The sequence below is a fragment of the Mesoplodon mirus genome (genome assembly GCF_964341445.2).
Source record: "Mesoplodon mirus genome assembly, chromosome: 20".
NCBI lineage: Eukaryota > Metazoa > Chordata > Mammalia > Artiodactyla > Ziphiidae > Mesoplodon > Mesoplodon mirus.
In genome coordinates this window covers 31,164,415-31,181,896 of record NC_138996.1, presented here as the reverse complement: position 1 = coordinate 31,181,896, position 17,482 = coordinate 31,164,415, and positions in this window count along the sequence as shown.

The following is a 17,482-nucleotide window of genomic DNA, read 5'->3' as shown; positions in this document are numbered from 1 at the left end:
GCACAGGCAGGCCTCCTAGGTCAGGCGGTAAGGACATGCTTGTGATGGGGAGGTGGGGCCCCGGCTCCCAGGACAGGTACCATCACATCCCACCACCTCGCCCATCGACACGCAGCCCACCACCTCAAGATGACAAGTTGACTGGCCTAGGCCAGGTCGACATTTCTTCAAAGCTGGAAGATTTCTTTCAAAAACACATCCATTAATGAGCCCTTCTTAAGTAGACCTGATCAATATTTTAAAACCTATAGTAGGATTTAGCAGCCAAAGACAAAACATTCTTTAGCGATAATTTACATTTTATAACATAATTGCTGCCTCTATTAAACTTGAAATATTGTATGCATACATATTTATTGATATGCCTTTATAGAATTTGTATTTTCATTATACTCTTACAATGGTAGGGTATGTAGAAATGCCAACTTATTTCACATAAATGTGTGGTGAAAATTAAAAAGGGCAAAATCCCAGAAAAGCCAATTTATTCAATTATTTTATCAAAGCTACAGGCATTGTGAGTTCCTCAATAAGGTTCTAAGAAAATGTGTGCTTTAGAAGTCTTTATTCTTTTGGGAAGTGATTTCTAACTGGGTAGGCCCGTCTTAGCAGTTCCAAAGAAATTCCAGTTTAAAACGTTGAAGGAAGTCTTTCCAGATCCAACACCTGACAAAATAAATAATATCAGAGTATATTTGTCTTGAAAACGTGAGCAAAGAGCAAATAAAAATGTTAGTTTTAAAACATCGGAAATCTGAGTGTCATTCTGAGGTCACATCTATAAATATGGACCTCATCAGCTAAGTGACATGAGATGAGCTAAAGCTTGAGCAGCGTGGGGGAAAAAACTTGAAACTGGCTAATTTTCTGCTAAAGGATCGATCACCTTGCAAAGTCCAAATATCATCCAATTTGTTCGCTGAATGCAGAGATATCCTCAAATATTTTGTATGCAACTAAAAATGTGTTCCAACTATGAGACTGTATTATGATTTAAATTTGCAAAAGAAACAAGGTAGATAATTTGGTATTTTAGGGACACTTGCCAAGCTCTCGCTATGTGGCTAGAGATGTGAGTTTTCCCCAGTCCTTACCCCACGGCTCACTTCGTCTTAGAAAGCTTCCTAATTTCCCGAGCGCTTGTTAAGCCCCAGCCTCTGTGCTCAGCACTGCCCACCGCTGCCAGCCGGGCTAGGCAAGCATCCCCAGGGCCAGGCCCCCTCTGCTTCCCGAGCTCACAGCATCTGGCCCTTTGCGTCCAGGCCTCACCCACGCTAGACGCCTGAACACGCTGCCCTGTTGCCCGTGAGGCCCTTGAAGATGCTGTTTCCTCTGACAGGAAAGCTGCCCTCCACCTCTCCACACCAAATTGATTCCGTCTGGTCCTTCAGAGCTCACGGGTAAGGTCACGTCATTTCCAGAGGGGATGCTGTGATCCTTCAGACTAGGTCAGCACCCAACCCCCATCCCCGCAGGACTTGCTTTTATAGCAAAATCTCTCATGTCTGTAGGAGCAGGAAATAACACAGCAATTCCAGAGTAGACGCCCAGCAACAGTGTGGAAGCTTCACAACGACTCCAAGAGCAGAATCCTTGTCTCTGCTGTGCAGGTAAGGAAGCCACTGCACCAGCGCCAATGCCACACAGCTGGTAGCTCACCAGGGTCTCAGCCCAGCCCTCTCTGCCCCATGCCCCTCATGCTCCGTGTGCATTCATGCTTCCTCCACCAAGAAGCCAGGGCCCTCACTCTCTCTGGCTACAAATTAATGGCCTAATGCTGTGAATTCCCGGCACTGTGACAAGTTGATTTTGAGATTGTCCCAGAGGGTGGGGTCCTTCACATGCGGGATCAGTCCAGGTGATGAGGTTCTCAGCCTGGAACAGCATGAAACAGTCTGGAACAGCCTTTTGCTTCTCCGGGAGAGCCAAACAGACTTCAGGGCATTGTTACAGTAAACGCTACACGCCCTTCTTGCATGTTCGTTGGCCCCTCGAGAAGCTGAAGAAAAGGATTCAGAGATTGTTTCCATTCTTCTGAAGCCAGTATGAGCAGGGAAATCTAGCTGGATAAAATCTGAAAAGATATGGCTGAAATTATGTGTGTGGAGAATAGATGTTATAGATAGATATGGATATAAATTAGATATAGAATGTATATAGACATAGATATGAATGATAGAGATGATACTGATAGAGACAGAGATGGGAGAGATAGATGTAGATGTAGGTAGATACAGGTGTAGGTGTAGGTATGGACAAGGATATAGATAAAGATAGAGTAGATATAAATGATGTAGGCGATATTGATGAGAACAGAGATGATCGAGATGGAGATGGAGATCTGGGTGATCTCACGAGCACCTGCCCGGCCACCAGGCCAGCCCAGCCTCTATGAATCCCTGCATTGAACACTCCCTTGAAGAGAGGTGTCTTGTTTGAGTTGTTAAGACCCATTGGGTCTCATCTTACCTGAGGCAAACTCATGCAGGAATTATGGCAGATTATCCTGGAAGGAACTCTCATTCTTGGGTTTCACAGATTGTGCCGTGGGAGAAAGTTTAAATTTCATGAGGTCTCTGTTTTCTCCTTTTCCGATTGTCTTCCTGCTGATATTCTCAGGTGAAGCCTCCATATCACTTAACCCAGTGGCCAGGCATAGCCTGGGTGGTCACTCAAATGCCCACTGATCCACAGACTCAACTAGTACTCAGAGAACTCCTGACATAAACCCACGTTGCTTCATGCACCTCGACCAGCGCAGCTGATCAACCCCCCCATGGCTCACCTGTCACTGGGCATTTATTCCAGGCACGCAGGGCACAGGCCTCCTTGGACTGACTTTGATGAGATGTAATATCTTGTTCAGTGCGTGATGATCTGTGTTGCTATTATTTAGGGAACTAATTCCTTTGCATATAGCTATGTATATATTTTTCTAACTTCACTGCAGTTCAGTCTGGCTTCCTCTGAAAATCACTACATATTTCTTTTATTTCTATAACTCATTTTTTAACATTTCTTGGTATTCTTTTTTTTCTCAAATGAACTCCTCAAATTTATAGTCCCACAACAGACTTAACCCATTTTCACTTAAAATATGCGTTACAGTCATGTGTCTCAGAAGAGTTTTTGCAGTATTCCCATATTAGAACATATATAAGATATTCATTAGATCTAGTCCACATTAACAAGAGAAGTTCAGTGATTTGAAATCCACACTGATATTTTCCTTTGAATTATGAATGACTTTATCAAAAAAGTATCTTATTACGTGACTTTGAACATAATTTAGGTCAAGAAAGTAAAAAGGGAAGCTAATGTGTTTTGACTGCCTACTAAATCCGTGCATGATATAATTTAATCCTCCCCATGGTTCTCTGGGTCCCTTAAGAACCATTAACCTCACTTCATAGTTTTTACAGATGAGGAAACAGGTTCTGAAATGGGACCCAGCTGGGCTGGGTTTCAGGGGATGTTAGTAAATAGCAGGTTCTGATTACAACCCAGTGGTATTTTTCACTTCACTGTATCCTGCATCCCATCCTATTTATGAAACATAAAAATTCACTCAGGAAAGAAATGGTCGGAAGTTGGGTTTCAGTCCTGTTTCCATTCAGCAGCGTTTTAAGGCTATTTCATTATATACTTGAATTCAACAGTTTAGTCATAGACACTGATGGGCATTTGTAGGAGAAATTTATGAATATCGTAGAACGTATGAAGCCAGGAGGCAAAGAAATGATCTGATTGACAGACTAGAAATATGGGTTATATATTTGAACTATGATCTATACATATACTTAATACAAATAGCTTATATATGGTTTCAAAATACTAATAATTACAGCCCAAGATCAGGGAGACCAAATTAGATGCAGAATGTAGGCAAAATACCTAATTGACAAATAAGGACTTGCTATGATCAAGAGTGGGTTAATAGTGGCCTAATGTAGCTTAGACAGCATTTATACAAGTAAACTGTTCATTTTCATCGGAACAAAATGAGATAGGAAGAAACTGCAAACTGTTTAGAGGAAAATAATCGGAAGCAAAGAGTATTTGGCAGAAGGCTGTAGCTACAAGGAATCTGCAACTAGGACACGTGTCGGTGATCCACCCGTAGAAGCCAGAAATGGAGGAGGAGAAGGAACTAGGGAATGGTGGGGGAACAAGAGAAATGGAAAACATCCAGAAGCTTGAAGCCTTTATGAAAGGAAAGAGCAGATTCCATGTGCGTGACGTGAACGTAGAGATGGAAATACAGACGCTATGGACAAGGAACGGGGCTTAGGCTTGGGGGGTTCACGGGTGGTGGTTCCAGGGAGTGGCTTTCTGGATGAGCCCTCCTAGTTGAACGAAGGTGGACTGGAAATGCAAGAACGGGGAAACTCTTTTCCTGTCATGCCCACTCTTGTGCAGTTGTTCTCGGTTCTCTAGAATTATGGAGAAAGTTGGTGTGGAGAAAAATACCTACGATTATTCATCACTTTCTACTAATCATGTTATAATGACAACCTGCATACATAACCTATTCGATATTATTAGGAGCTTCTGTATGCACTTTCCACCTAACATTTCTTTTATGGATTCATTAATTCATTTATTTTCTGACCCTTATTGAGAACCTGCTCTGTGTCACATGCCATTTCATGTGCTGGGAACACAAGGGAGAAGAGATAGACAAAGCTGGTGCCTCCATGAGCCCATATATTCTCCTGTGAAAACACAAACAAACCATAAATAAATAAGTAACTATGTATTTTCATATATTGGAAAAGTATCATAAAATAAAGCAGTGATAGTGTAGTGTTTTTCAGACTACTAATAGTGACCCGTTTTGTTTCATGAAGTTGACTTATTGGGTTGCAGCCAACAGTTTTTTAGATAAAATTCTACAGTGGATTAGAACGTGATAGGATAAATACATTGTGTACAGAAATATCAAAGTATAGCACATACTGGCACATAAACTCTTCTTTCCCAGGTACACATTTCATCTGCACCCGCCACTCAATGGTGGTGTGTGTGTGTGTGTGTGCGTGCGCACACGCACGCTGCTCTGCATTAGACATTTGTTGTCTGACACTGGAGTGAAGTGACAAGATCGAAGCAGCTGGGCTGGTGAGGGTGCTAAGGAGGCACTTCCCCCAGGTCAGGAATGAGCTCTTGGAGGAGATAATCTTGGAGCAAAGACCTAAATTATGGGAAAGACTTAGATTTGTAGATATTTGGGGCATGGATTCCAGGAAAAGGGACCAATGTGTGCAGGGCCCGAAGCGAGCTGGATGCATGTAAGGAAGGAACCACGGCAGGACGCCTGGGGCCGTGAAGCACGGGAAGAAGGAGCGGAGGTGGGACCTCAGCCCTGGCCTCGTCCTCCCTGACGACTCGCGTGGTCTCCTCACCTGCGCCGGCCTCCCTCCTGCTCTGCGGGTGCTCAGGTCTCCAAGGAATGCGGAAGAGCTCTGTGCTGGGAGATGGATTGTGAGGAATCAGCGCACAGGGTCCTGGAGGCTGAGAGGCCACACGATCTGCCAGCTGCCAGCCGGAGACCCAGCAGAGCTGGGGTGTATTTCAATCCAAGTCCAAAGGCCTCAGAACCAGGGGGCTGACAGTGTGAACCCCGGTCCAAGGGCAGGAGAAGATGAGGTGTGACGTCCCAGCTCTGCAGTAGACAGGAAGAAGGAATGTTCCTCCTGCCTGCACCTTTTCTTTTATTCAGATCTTCGTGGCTTGGATGAAGCCTCCACATCGGGGAGGGTGACCTCCTCTACGGGGTCCACAGTCAGGTGCTGATCTCCAGACACACCCTCAGACACAGCCTGACACAACCTTTAAACTGATCGGCTTGACACATAAAATTGCCCGTCACACGCTCCCCTCCACTAAATGGCCGGACTAGCTCCATGCCCTCCCCTGAGAATAAGGGGAGCCTAATCTGTATGTACACACACACAGTTTCTTATTTGGATCAGAAAAAGCAACATTAGTTACATTCGCTCATTTTAATTACATTTAAATACACATTTAACATTCTTTCTAAAGAAAAAAAAACTGGCCATCATGAAATTTTCTACTTTCAACAAAGCACAGGGGAAACATTAATGCCCATTATACTAAGTTCTAATGATTTCCAAGAAAATCATTACAACAGGAGCCTCGGCAGCCCTCATTCAGCAGAATCTTCCAAGAAGCAGTTGCACACAAATGCACTAAACATGGAACGCTGGACCCTGTCTCTTATAAAGGGCGACCTGCTAATTCTCAGAGTGGTTTAATCAAAGATTACTGCAAGAGGATTTAACTAGAACCCATGTAGCCAAATAGATTTCATACGGGAGGGACACTGGGTGACCTTCCTACTCAGGTCCCTGGGATAGTTTTTCCATGGATGGTGGCGGGGTGGCGGGTTGGCAGGGGATGGGGGACAGGGAGGGAGCGCTGTAGGTCAGGGAGTTCCTGTTGCTGTAAATCCCTATTGAAAGTCTTGATGGGGGCTGTGAGGGGGAGAAACAGACCTTTTAACAGTGCTGACAAATCTTTTAATACCTAAGGAATCTTTTCTGAGCTGGGAGGGCGTTGGGCCGCTGCCTGCTGAGCAACTGGACAGAACATTTGGTTCCAGGTTAGATACCATGCCTCACTGCCTCTTTTTAAGGTAAAAAAGAGTTTATTGATATATATATATTTTTTAATTCACTTGCAATCACTTCCAAGCTCTACTAATATAAAACACTAGGGACATTTCAATACGTAACTTGTGCTATGGACCTGAGCTGATTACCTTGATTGCCTTTTATAGAGAGAAGAGTCTTATCTGTTGACCCACAAGTCTAGTCAGAAAATAAAATGAGATGAGCTTTGTACCATCTGAAAGAAACCTTCAACAGGCATCTCAACATGAACAGTTAAGCTTGCGTAACCTGCGAAACGTAACTGGGAATTAACAAGTCAGTTTCTGCATTTAAAAAAATCTTAACATTCTTACGACACCAAACCATAGTCATAGGATAGGTTTACTACTTATTGTAGAGCACAACATTGCTTATATTTTAAGTCTCTACATTTCAGCATGGGTGCCTGATGAGCACACACATGCATATGTATTCAATTATATCATTTAATTTTGCTTTTTGATTTTCTCATTACCATGACACACATCTCTGACATATCAAAAATGATTGTCCTTCTGTAGAATTTTAGTGTAAATAGCCTAGTCAAAGTGCCTTTTAGAGACTCTTGAATTCACTTATAAGTAGTTTGTATTTTAACCAAAATGGTATCTGGAACTTCAGATCTTGAATAGGCCAAAGCGTTCAGCTGACTTTTTATCCGTCCTCACTTCCTCCCTTCCTTCCTCCTTTCTTTGTTCTTCCTTCCCTCCACACCCTCCCTTCCTCCTTCTTTGTTTTATTCCTCCTTATGTTTTTGTTGCTGTTGTTTAGTTTGCTTTTTTTTAGCAGAGTAGGTGCTCAATGTTTGTCTCTGTGTCTCTGTGTTTCTGACTCTCTGATAGAAAAACTATTAAGATCCCCAGGAGCAAATGCAGTTGAAACTGAGGGAAAGAATCTGTGTATCAACAGCAATTTCTAATTTTTGTAACAATGCAGGTGTGCACATCAGAGTTTCTAAAAAGACACTGTGTCGCTTGTGTGAACCACGCAGTCCCGTGGCTGTTAGGAAAAACTTCTGCATGCTTATCACGTGTCTTTGCTTAACTTCCCTTGAAAGCAGAGTCTGAGACGAGGTCTGGGTGGCGGGTGATCTCTTGGGGTTGTGCGTCCGTTTGGGTTGTGAGTCTATTGGGGTTCTGAGTCTTGGGAGCAAAAGCAAGGGACTGGGGACAGTGGGTAGGCAGGGAGGGACTAAAGCCTCTACCCAACCTCTGAGGGCGCAGAAAGCCCTAGAATTCCCCAGCAGGACTGGAGGCCAGCCTCTCCATCCTCTGCATCCCTTCCCCTTTGCTTGAGGGCTGCTGGCCACACTTAGCCTGAACTTGCAGCAGAGTCTGTGCATGGCTGAGCTGGCCACTGGGTATGGAGGAGGCCCTCGGGGCAAAGGCGAAGGAGCTTGGTGTGCACCTGTGGGGATCTGAAGGGCAGGCTATGCTCTGCAGAGGCAGTGAGAAAGGCAGAGGGCTGAGGGCTGTGACAGGGCCAGGGGAGTGGGGCTGTGTCCAGGGACCACGCATGCTGGCTCCCAGCTTGTCACCAGTCCCCCTAAGGCAGCAGCCCCCAACCTTTATGGCACCAGGGACTGGTTTCGTGGAAGACAATTTTTCCGCAGACAGGGGGCGGGGGGATGGTTTCGGGATGATTCAAGCGCATTACATTTATTGTGCACTTTATTTCTATTATTATTACATTGTAATAGATAATGAAATCATTATACAACTCACCATAATGCAGAATCAGTGGGAGCCCTGAGCTTGTTGTCCTGCAACTAGATGGTCCCATCTGGGGGTGATGGGAGACAGGGACACTTGAAGTGTGTTGCTTATGTCCAGATCAGTAACTCTACTATGATCCCTTAGTTACGTTTCCGTAGACTTACATGACGAAGATAGAAAAGCCAGTGAAAGGGAGTCAGAGCCGTTGATTGAAATGCTGACTCTTTATCGTCAGCACGAAATCTCCTCAAATCCTAGTTTCCCCATCTGTGAAACAGAGATGGTCATCTCCGTCCTAAATATCCCGAAGGGCTGGTGTGATGATCAGATTAGCCGATGCGCCTGGTGCCCTAAACTGAGAGGCTGTTCCATCATCCGCTCACGGGGCTGAGGTAGTGCTTCTCCGTGGCTGAACAAGCTTGTTCGTAGTGAGCTGACTCACCAGGAAGCACATCAAGCATATATTTTTAAATGTTTGACTAAATACCAATAAATGTCAATGAGTGAATGAAACCATCAGGATGATCATCGTGGTTTTTCCAGGATTCTGTCACATGTACCCAGAGATGCTACTTCCCTTCAGGGGCTGTGGGTTTGTCCAGCCCAGACACCCTTCCTTGCACCTCTGCACCCACCCACAGCCCGGGCACCCTTGTGCAGCCCCCATCATTCCACTCACCCCACTGCCCTGGGCCTGCCCCACACGCTAGATGACAAGGTATTTGTGGTCAAGAACAAATTATTCATCTTTGAACTTTCCCACCAACACAGGTTGAAAACAGTAGAAACTCCATAAATGTTTATTGAACAGAGGTAAACTAAAAATTTAAGTCACAGGCTCAAAAACCAAATTATTTGATGTGTCATATTAAAATCTTTCAAGTATCTGATACTTGATTAACATTTTACAGTGAAAATGCTGACAATAAACCTAATTAAACCATTCCCAGGAAACCAGGCTATTAAAAAATTAGCTTGGGCTTCCCTGGTGGCCCAGTGGTTGCGAGTCCGCCTGCTGATGCGGGGGACACGGGTTCGTGCCCCAGTCCGGGAGGATCCCACATGCCGCGGAGCGGCTGGGCCCGTGAGCCATGGCCGCTGAGCCTGCGCATCCGGAGCCTGTGCTCCGCAACGGGAGAGGCCACAACAGTGAGAGGCCTGTGTAACGCAAAAAAAAATAAATAAAAATAAAAAATTAGCTTTTTCCCCCTGCTTTCCCAATTTTATGTGCCCATAATTTAATTGTCCATGCCTATTTCTTAACCATCATAATTTCAATATTGGCCTACCCATCGCAATTTTCAAATTACCCTGTCCTTCTTATTAGGCACAAACTATATTTCAAAATCTGTTTCAAGAAAATAATAATCTCTTAATAAATTACAATTGAGTCTAAATTGTCATGTTCAAATATTAGAGACAGTCCTTTAATATTTGATCAAGTTTTGACAATTGCAGATCTTGCAACCCAATCATAAAACTTGGTCATAGATGATAACCGCCTCTCAAATATATCACCATTCTCTGGTTTCACTAAAATATTAATCTGTTTTTCCTTTGTGAATATTTTCAGTGTTCTGGTTAGAAGGCTTTTCCTTATTAACAGTGACATTGGCCATGAATTCTGCATTTCTGTGATGTTACGATTTCCGTGCAGGTGCTAACATTCATGTAAATATACTTAAGGGCACGTCAGCATAAGGCAGCAGTTTCAAGTACAAAATCGTAAAACACAAGTCTTCTGTGTTTTGGGATGAAAGCTTGCCCTAAAGTATGTAGGTATCAGTAATAATATCACTTGTATTTTACCTTAACTGAGCTCGTTTTAGCACTCCCAGGTACGCAGTGATGGTTTCTCTCCTGATTTACTGGTGCCTTGGTATGAAAATCACCTCCTAGTGGCACCAACATGGTAAATAAAAATGTTATCCACTATGAATGCAAACACATTTTTAGAAGCCCTGAGGTCAGTGGAATTCTGGGGGAGAGGACTCCCATCAAGGCTGACCCTGCACAACAAGGCTCACCCTAAGCCAGGGCGAGAGCGGGTAACCATGACCAGGACACACATGGTGGTTGCATCCCTTACGACGTGGAGCCTGCTGCATTGTCTGGACAGTTTAAGGCTCCTTTTCCTCACATTGTCACAGTAATTACAGCCTTATTTTCAAACTCTCACCAAGTGACATTTTAAAAAATTACTTCAGATGGTACCGTGAAACCCCTTTGCTGTTTATTACCCGACGACTGGAATCAATTTATTTGTCTCCCAGCTCACAGGGCAGAGCTATTTCTGGGATTGCTGCAATTATCAGGTGGATATGTAGAAAATGGAAATTCTGTTACAGCTGGATTGCTTTTCTCTTTTAAAATTAAGTCTGATAGCTTGATCTTGAGTGAGAAAATCAAGACCCTTTTTTTTTTTTTTTTTTTTTTTTTGCGGTACGCAGGCAGCTCACCGTTGTGGCCTCTCCCGTTGCGGAGCACAGGCTCCCGACGGGCAGGCTCAGCGGCCATGGCTCACGGGCCCAGCCGCTCCGCGGCATGTGGGATCCTCCCGGACTGGGGCACGAACCCGTGTCCCCTGCACCGGCAGGCGGACTCTCAACCACTGCGCCACCGGGGAAGCCCAAGACCCATTTTTAAATAATGAAGATTATGTAAACGGTAACTGAAATGGTTGCTTCTCATTTGATAAAAAATGAATAATGGAAAATTAGCAGACCTATGTCTTTTATCATATTACTTTAAATATGAATTTACTATGAACTCGTGTCGTGTTTATTTAATTAAATGGGATAGTAGAAAGGAAACGTTGAGAAGAGAGCATTGAGTTGCTGGCACATAGTGAGAGCTCAAGAGATTGTATGTAGTGTACATACAATTGCCTATGTTACAGTACGTGAACTTTGTATTTACCTGGACTTTATGGGAAACTTGAGCAGCACTTCTTTTCTTTTTTTTTAATAGTTGATTTATATTATTGTGTTAGTTTCAGGTGTACAGCAAAGTGATTTGGTTATACATATATATGTATATATCTATTTTTTAATTATTTTCCATTATAGTTTATTAACAGATATTGAATATCGTTCTCTGTGCTATACAGTAAATTCTTTTTGTTTATTATATATATTGTAGTGTGCATCTGTTCATCCCATAATCCCAATTTATGCCTTCCCCCTTCCCCTTTGGTAACCATAAGTCTGTTTCTACGTGAGCAGCACGTTTATGCAGCATAACAATAAACTTGTTTCTGAAATATAATGAAATAATATTATTTGAAATGAAAAGTTATAAATTTGAAGTCTTACATATTATGATTTCTGTACCGAAAGTGTTTTCCTTGATTGCAGTGATTTCATCAAATGCCGGAAGGAAAATAAGGTGCTCTTTGATCAGCTTCCTTCAGGTTGGTTTTACAAGAATGTGTGTGTGCAGCATCACAACTGAGCATTGAATCTGGAAACCTCTATACTCAGGTGGGGGAGGGGGCTCTTACAGGGTCACAGGGACCTTCACTATCCCTCACACTTTATCACCTCTTCCTCCATCCCAGACACTCTTGTGGCATCTGTTCATTTAGATGGTTTAAAAACTCCTGTTAAACATGCCGTCCCAAGACTATGCAGCGACGTGACATGCTTATGACAGAAGCATGAACTTAAAAAAGCAGGAAGCTAAGTGGTGTATGAACTGTAATTGCAGTGATCACAAACCGTCTAACGCTGTCTGAAGAGAAACAGGCAAAAACGTTCGGTATTTACAAAACTCCTGGAAGGTTGTGTTCATCTCGAAAGTTAACCAGTTGGCTGAGAAGCTCACCAAAGAGCCCAAGGTCCTGGCCTCAGGCACTCTCAGACCTGACCTTGAGGATAAGCAGCATCCCTGCAACGCTGAATCCCACACTCAAGGTGCAGCCCAAGCTTTGCTAGAAAGAGCCTCTGCCCATAAAGTTCACTTACTTGGCATCAGGGATGCTTAAAATGTGAAGAGGTGTCGGGCTTCCTGGAGCTCAGAGTCCTTAGAACAGCCAGGCTTTGGAAGGAAAGTTGCAGTATATTCCCAGGAGGAACCTGTGACGTGTGGCACTGGATTAAAGTGTTCCATTAACAACAACAAAAACATGCCCTTCTATCTAGGAATGCACGTTTTTAGAATTGGCTAATTGCTTTCACTAGATCATTTGAAAATATAATTATAGAGCTAAGGCGGCTGGCCGGTGAGCACACTAGACAAAATGGAAGCAGAGGGGATACGGAAGGACTGCTGATGCCCAAGGTCACATCTGAAACAGACTTAAGGATAATACAGTCCCTCCTCTGAGTTTACAAGTGAGGATATTGAGACCATATGTTTGAACTAATTTGCCGAAATCGCCTGACTTATTAAGAGCAGTGTGGGAGCTGGAACCCAGATCTTGTGATTTAGAAGCCATGAATCTTTCCTTTAAACCATCCATCAAAACGAGTTAAATAAACAAAGGAATGAATTCATTCAGGCTAGGAATGCAAATTATGTTCCATGCAGGTAATTTCTTTTTGGTGTTCTTCTAGTGTTTTCTTATTTTTAAACCACTTGCAAAAACAGCTCACAGACACAATTACTTTTTTTGTTTGTTTGCATTGCCCTGACCTGGATCCAGTGGCTCTTACAGTAGAATTCTAACAAGGCTCCACGGACAGGCATTTCCATCTCCTGTCAGGCTGCATTTTACAAGAAACTCTCTTCCTCTTTGCCTTTAGATGCCAGCCTGGGGCCTCAGGCGGGGATGCCTCTTTCCTCTCTGCTCCACGGAATCCAGCGCAGACACTCCTAGCTGGGCTGAAGTTGGGTCATCCCCTCCCCTTGAAACGGAGCAGGACCCTATGGGCCTTCCCCCATGTCCTCAGCCTGCCTTTTGTCTGTAGAAAAACTTTAGCCAAAGAATAAGTTTAGTCAGAGAAGTGAGAAAATGCAGAAGCAAAGGAAAACAGTCAAAGGAGACCAAATAATAATAGTTTAGTCATTAAGCAAAGTCAAGGACATTTAGTTCCTCCTCAAGGGCTATAGATATATTCTGAGCCATATCCCGTGAGCTGTCTTGTAGCTACAGAAACCCACACCAGGTGGAGGAAGTTAACTACATGATGATCAGGCTGTAGCCATGACATAAGCTGCCACAATTCCGAGAACTGACCTCAAAGAAATGGGAACAAACTGACCCTGGAACTAAAGATTAACTGTACCTAAAACAGTCAAGATGACGCTGATCATGACCAATTTCAAGATGGCCATCAGAGCTGACTGTGTTGTTTCTGCATTAGCCTCCTCCCTCCACCTATAAAAGCTCTTGCCCGCTGATTGCCAGTGGGGGGCACTCAGCCTTTGGACAGGAGCCCACCCTCCTCCCCCGTTGGTTGCTGGCCTCCAAAATAAAGCCAACTTTCCTTTCCACCAACCTGGCCTCTTTATTGGCTTTTGAGCGGCGAGCAGCCAGACCCCACTTCTGGTTACACCCTGAGGGACTTGGTATAAAGATTGGACTTGACCCGCTGCAAATCTACAAAAACACCTTCCTGCAAGCAACAATTAGGTTTAAAAGATAAGCACAGGAAAGAGAATAAAATAGAACAATGAGGTAGTAATAACCTCTTTTTAAATTAATGTAAGGGGCTTTAAAAAGTGTTAGATATTTTGATGGATAATGACAAGGAAATTTCACCATCAAAAATCTTTTTAAAAAAATTTCTCCCTCTTTTTTGACTTTTAATTATAAAAGAAATCTAAGATAAAACTGTTGTGCTGTGAGATTTTTTAAAATTATGGTAATCATTAGATTAATTAAATTACTGTTTGTATCATAGGATCCTCATTCATCTGTGCCACTAATAGCTCCTTAGAAGACTTTGCCCACAAACAGTTGTAAGCTTAGTCAAAATGCTATAAAGATTAGGTCAGGTATTTGTAATAAGTATGTCATTCACTGTGTTTGTAATTACCTAAGGGCTCCACGCTGAGTTAATATACAATGTAATGTGTTTCTATCATCATGTTTGAAGAAGTGATCAAGAGACTTCATTCTGGTACACAAAACTTGGAAATACTGGATTTAAAACAAAAGAAAAAAGAAAAACATCCAATCTTTCAAAAGCATGTTGAAGGTGGCAGTAAAAGGATCAGAACCAACTGGAGGCCAAGAACAAAGAGAAAAATTGAATTCCGGGCCTAAGCAACCCTGGAGGCCATGTTTACCTGGAGGGCATCATCCGAGCAGCTGAGGGTTAGGACTTGTGTTCTGATGAAGTTATCCTGCACTGGAGACAGGAGACTCAGCTCACTCAAAACTCTGGGGAAGGTTGATAGATTAGATTAGAGCCCCCCACATAAAGCCAGCTTTCCAGAACAGTGACAACATAGGTGGATAAACTAAAAGAATTAAATAAACTCTGCCACAGGTGGAGGCAAGGAATGTCTTACAAGGAAGGCTTGCCTCGCGTTGAAGCAGCAGAATAAAAGGAAACACTGCTGTATATTATCCTGACCATAATCCTGTACTCTTAGGAGTTTAGTAATAAATTTACAGTACCAAAATTATAGCCCCAAGTCTACCCACTATTGTTTAATTTTAGACTTTACTATTTTTTTAGTGCAGTTTTAAGTTCACAGCAATTTTGAGTGGGATTTGCATTTCCCTGATGACATATGATGTGGAGCATCTCCTCTATCCTCATTTGCCATCTGTATAACTCTTTGATGAGTTGTCTGCGAAGGTCTTTGTCCCATTTTTTAATCAGGTTATTCATTTTCTTATTGTTGAGTTTTAAGAGTTCTTAGACTGGTGGTGGCCATTGACACCTAACAGAATTAAATGTAAATTATCTCCAGAGGGATTGTCCCGTAGACTTTTCAAGAAATCCAAGCATGCATGTGTACATGAATGCATAAATTCACAAAGACAGGCGCAACTATACAAATGCACAGCATTACTAAAACGAGGAGAAAAGCCATCATGTACCAAAGTCAGCGCAGCAATAAACTGTAGAATCTGCCTGCTGGAATTTATAGATTCCTGAGTTATCAGCCATAGAATATAAAAAGAGCATGTTTATGGTACTTAAATAATTGGAAGAGGGAATTTAAATATGATGAAGGAAAGTGTCAAAATTGACCCAGCAGTTTTGAGAAAAAATAAAATAGAGCTTCTAGAAATGAAAAGCTTGCTCACTAAAAGAAGTTCAAGACACAGGATCAACCACAGTTTAGACCCAGCTGAAGAGAACATTAGTAAGCTGTAGTCTAGCCGCAGCTTGATAACACCAGTATTGATTTGCTTATGCTCCGTGAAACGATGATGCCAGATGCTGTGTGGTTCTGAGATTGCATCAGCAGGGCTCCCTCCCATTTTCTTTCAACCATCTGTCTTTTCAGAGTTGAATGAATAATGACCCGTGAATTAAAGCTTGTCAAAGATGACCAGTTACATAAGGACTAAACTTCAGTTGGATTCAAAACTCCAAAAGTCCTCAAGGTACTCAATCTAAAAAATGCTAAAAGTTTAAACAGAAATTTAAGATTGTTTCTCACAGGTCAATCATTAGGCAAAAAAATTACAAAACAATGATAATACGATTACTTTCTCACATGGATACTTCTGGAAAGATGTTTTGCTCATCTAATGATGCATCACAGTAAACAATGATGAGATTTATTTTAACAGGTCTTAACCATGATACCCTACTTATAGACACCTTTTTTTTCTTTTTTTTTTTGAGATATAGTTGATTTAAAGTGTTACATTAGTTTTAGGTGTACAACAGAGGGATTCACATTTTTAAAGGTTATATACTCCATTTATAGTTATTATAAAATCAGCTTTATTCCCTGTGCTGTACAATATATCCTTGTAGCTTATTTTATACATAATAGTTAGTACCTCTTAATTCCCTACACCTATCTTGCCTCTTCCCCCTTCCCTCTCCCACTGGTAGCCACTAGTTTGTTTTCTATATATGTGAGTCTGTTTCTTTTTTGTTACAGTCCCTAGTTTGTTTTATTTTTTAGATTCCACATATAAGTGTTATCGTACAGTATTTGTCTTTCTTTGTCTGACTTATTTAACTAAGCATAATATCCCCCAGGTCTCCCATGTTGTTGCAGATAGCAAAATTTTATTCTTTTTAATGGCTGAGTAATATTTCATTGTTTGTGTGTGTGTGTGTGTGTGTGTGTGTTTACATATACACCACATCTTCTTTATCCATTCATCTATTGATGGACATTTAGGTTGCTTTCAGACTTTGGCTATTGTAAATAATGCTGCTGTGAATATATGAACATTGGGGTGCTTGTATCTTTTCGAATTAGTATTTTAATTTTTTTCAGATGTATACCCAGGAGTGGAATTACTGGATGGTGTGCTAGTTCTAATTTTAGATTTCTGAGAGACCTCCATACTGTTCTTCATAGTGGCTGTACCAATTTACATTCCCACCAACAGTGTAGGAGAATTCCCTTTTCTCCACACCCTCTGCAGCATTTGTTCTTTGTAGACTTTTTGATGATGGCCGTTCTGACCAGTGTGAGGTGACACCTCGTTGTGTTTTTTTGATTTGCGTGTCTCTGATAATTAGCGATGTTGAGCATCCTTTCATGTGGCGTGGCTGTCTTCATTTGTCCTGAGGCCCCAGCTCTACTTGGCATCATTGGAACAGCTGCCAGCACAGTGAAAAATACAAATGACATGCTAATACGGCTTTTAAAATAATTTTCACCACGTAAGCGTCTCGGATACAAACAGGGATCTATGGGCCATTCTTTAGAACCTCTAAAATATGCTATTGTCTAAATATCACCACCAAAATTTATTATAAAGGTAATGGGATTATGAAAACACTCCCATAAAGAGTGCAAGCATATCTGTTGAATCATTACTGTAATTTACTGCAAAATACTCAAATCTTCTGAAAAGTCTTCTGCAATCTGCTTCTATCTTCTATATTTATTCTATATTGTTTTATATTCTTGTTGAGAGAGCTGGTATGTACCAAGTGATAACCAATTATACATCCACATCAAGTGAACTAATACTTATCTCATTTAATTCCTGGACTA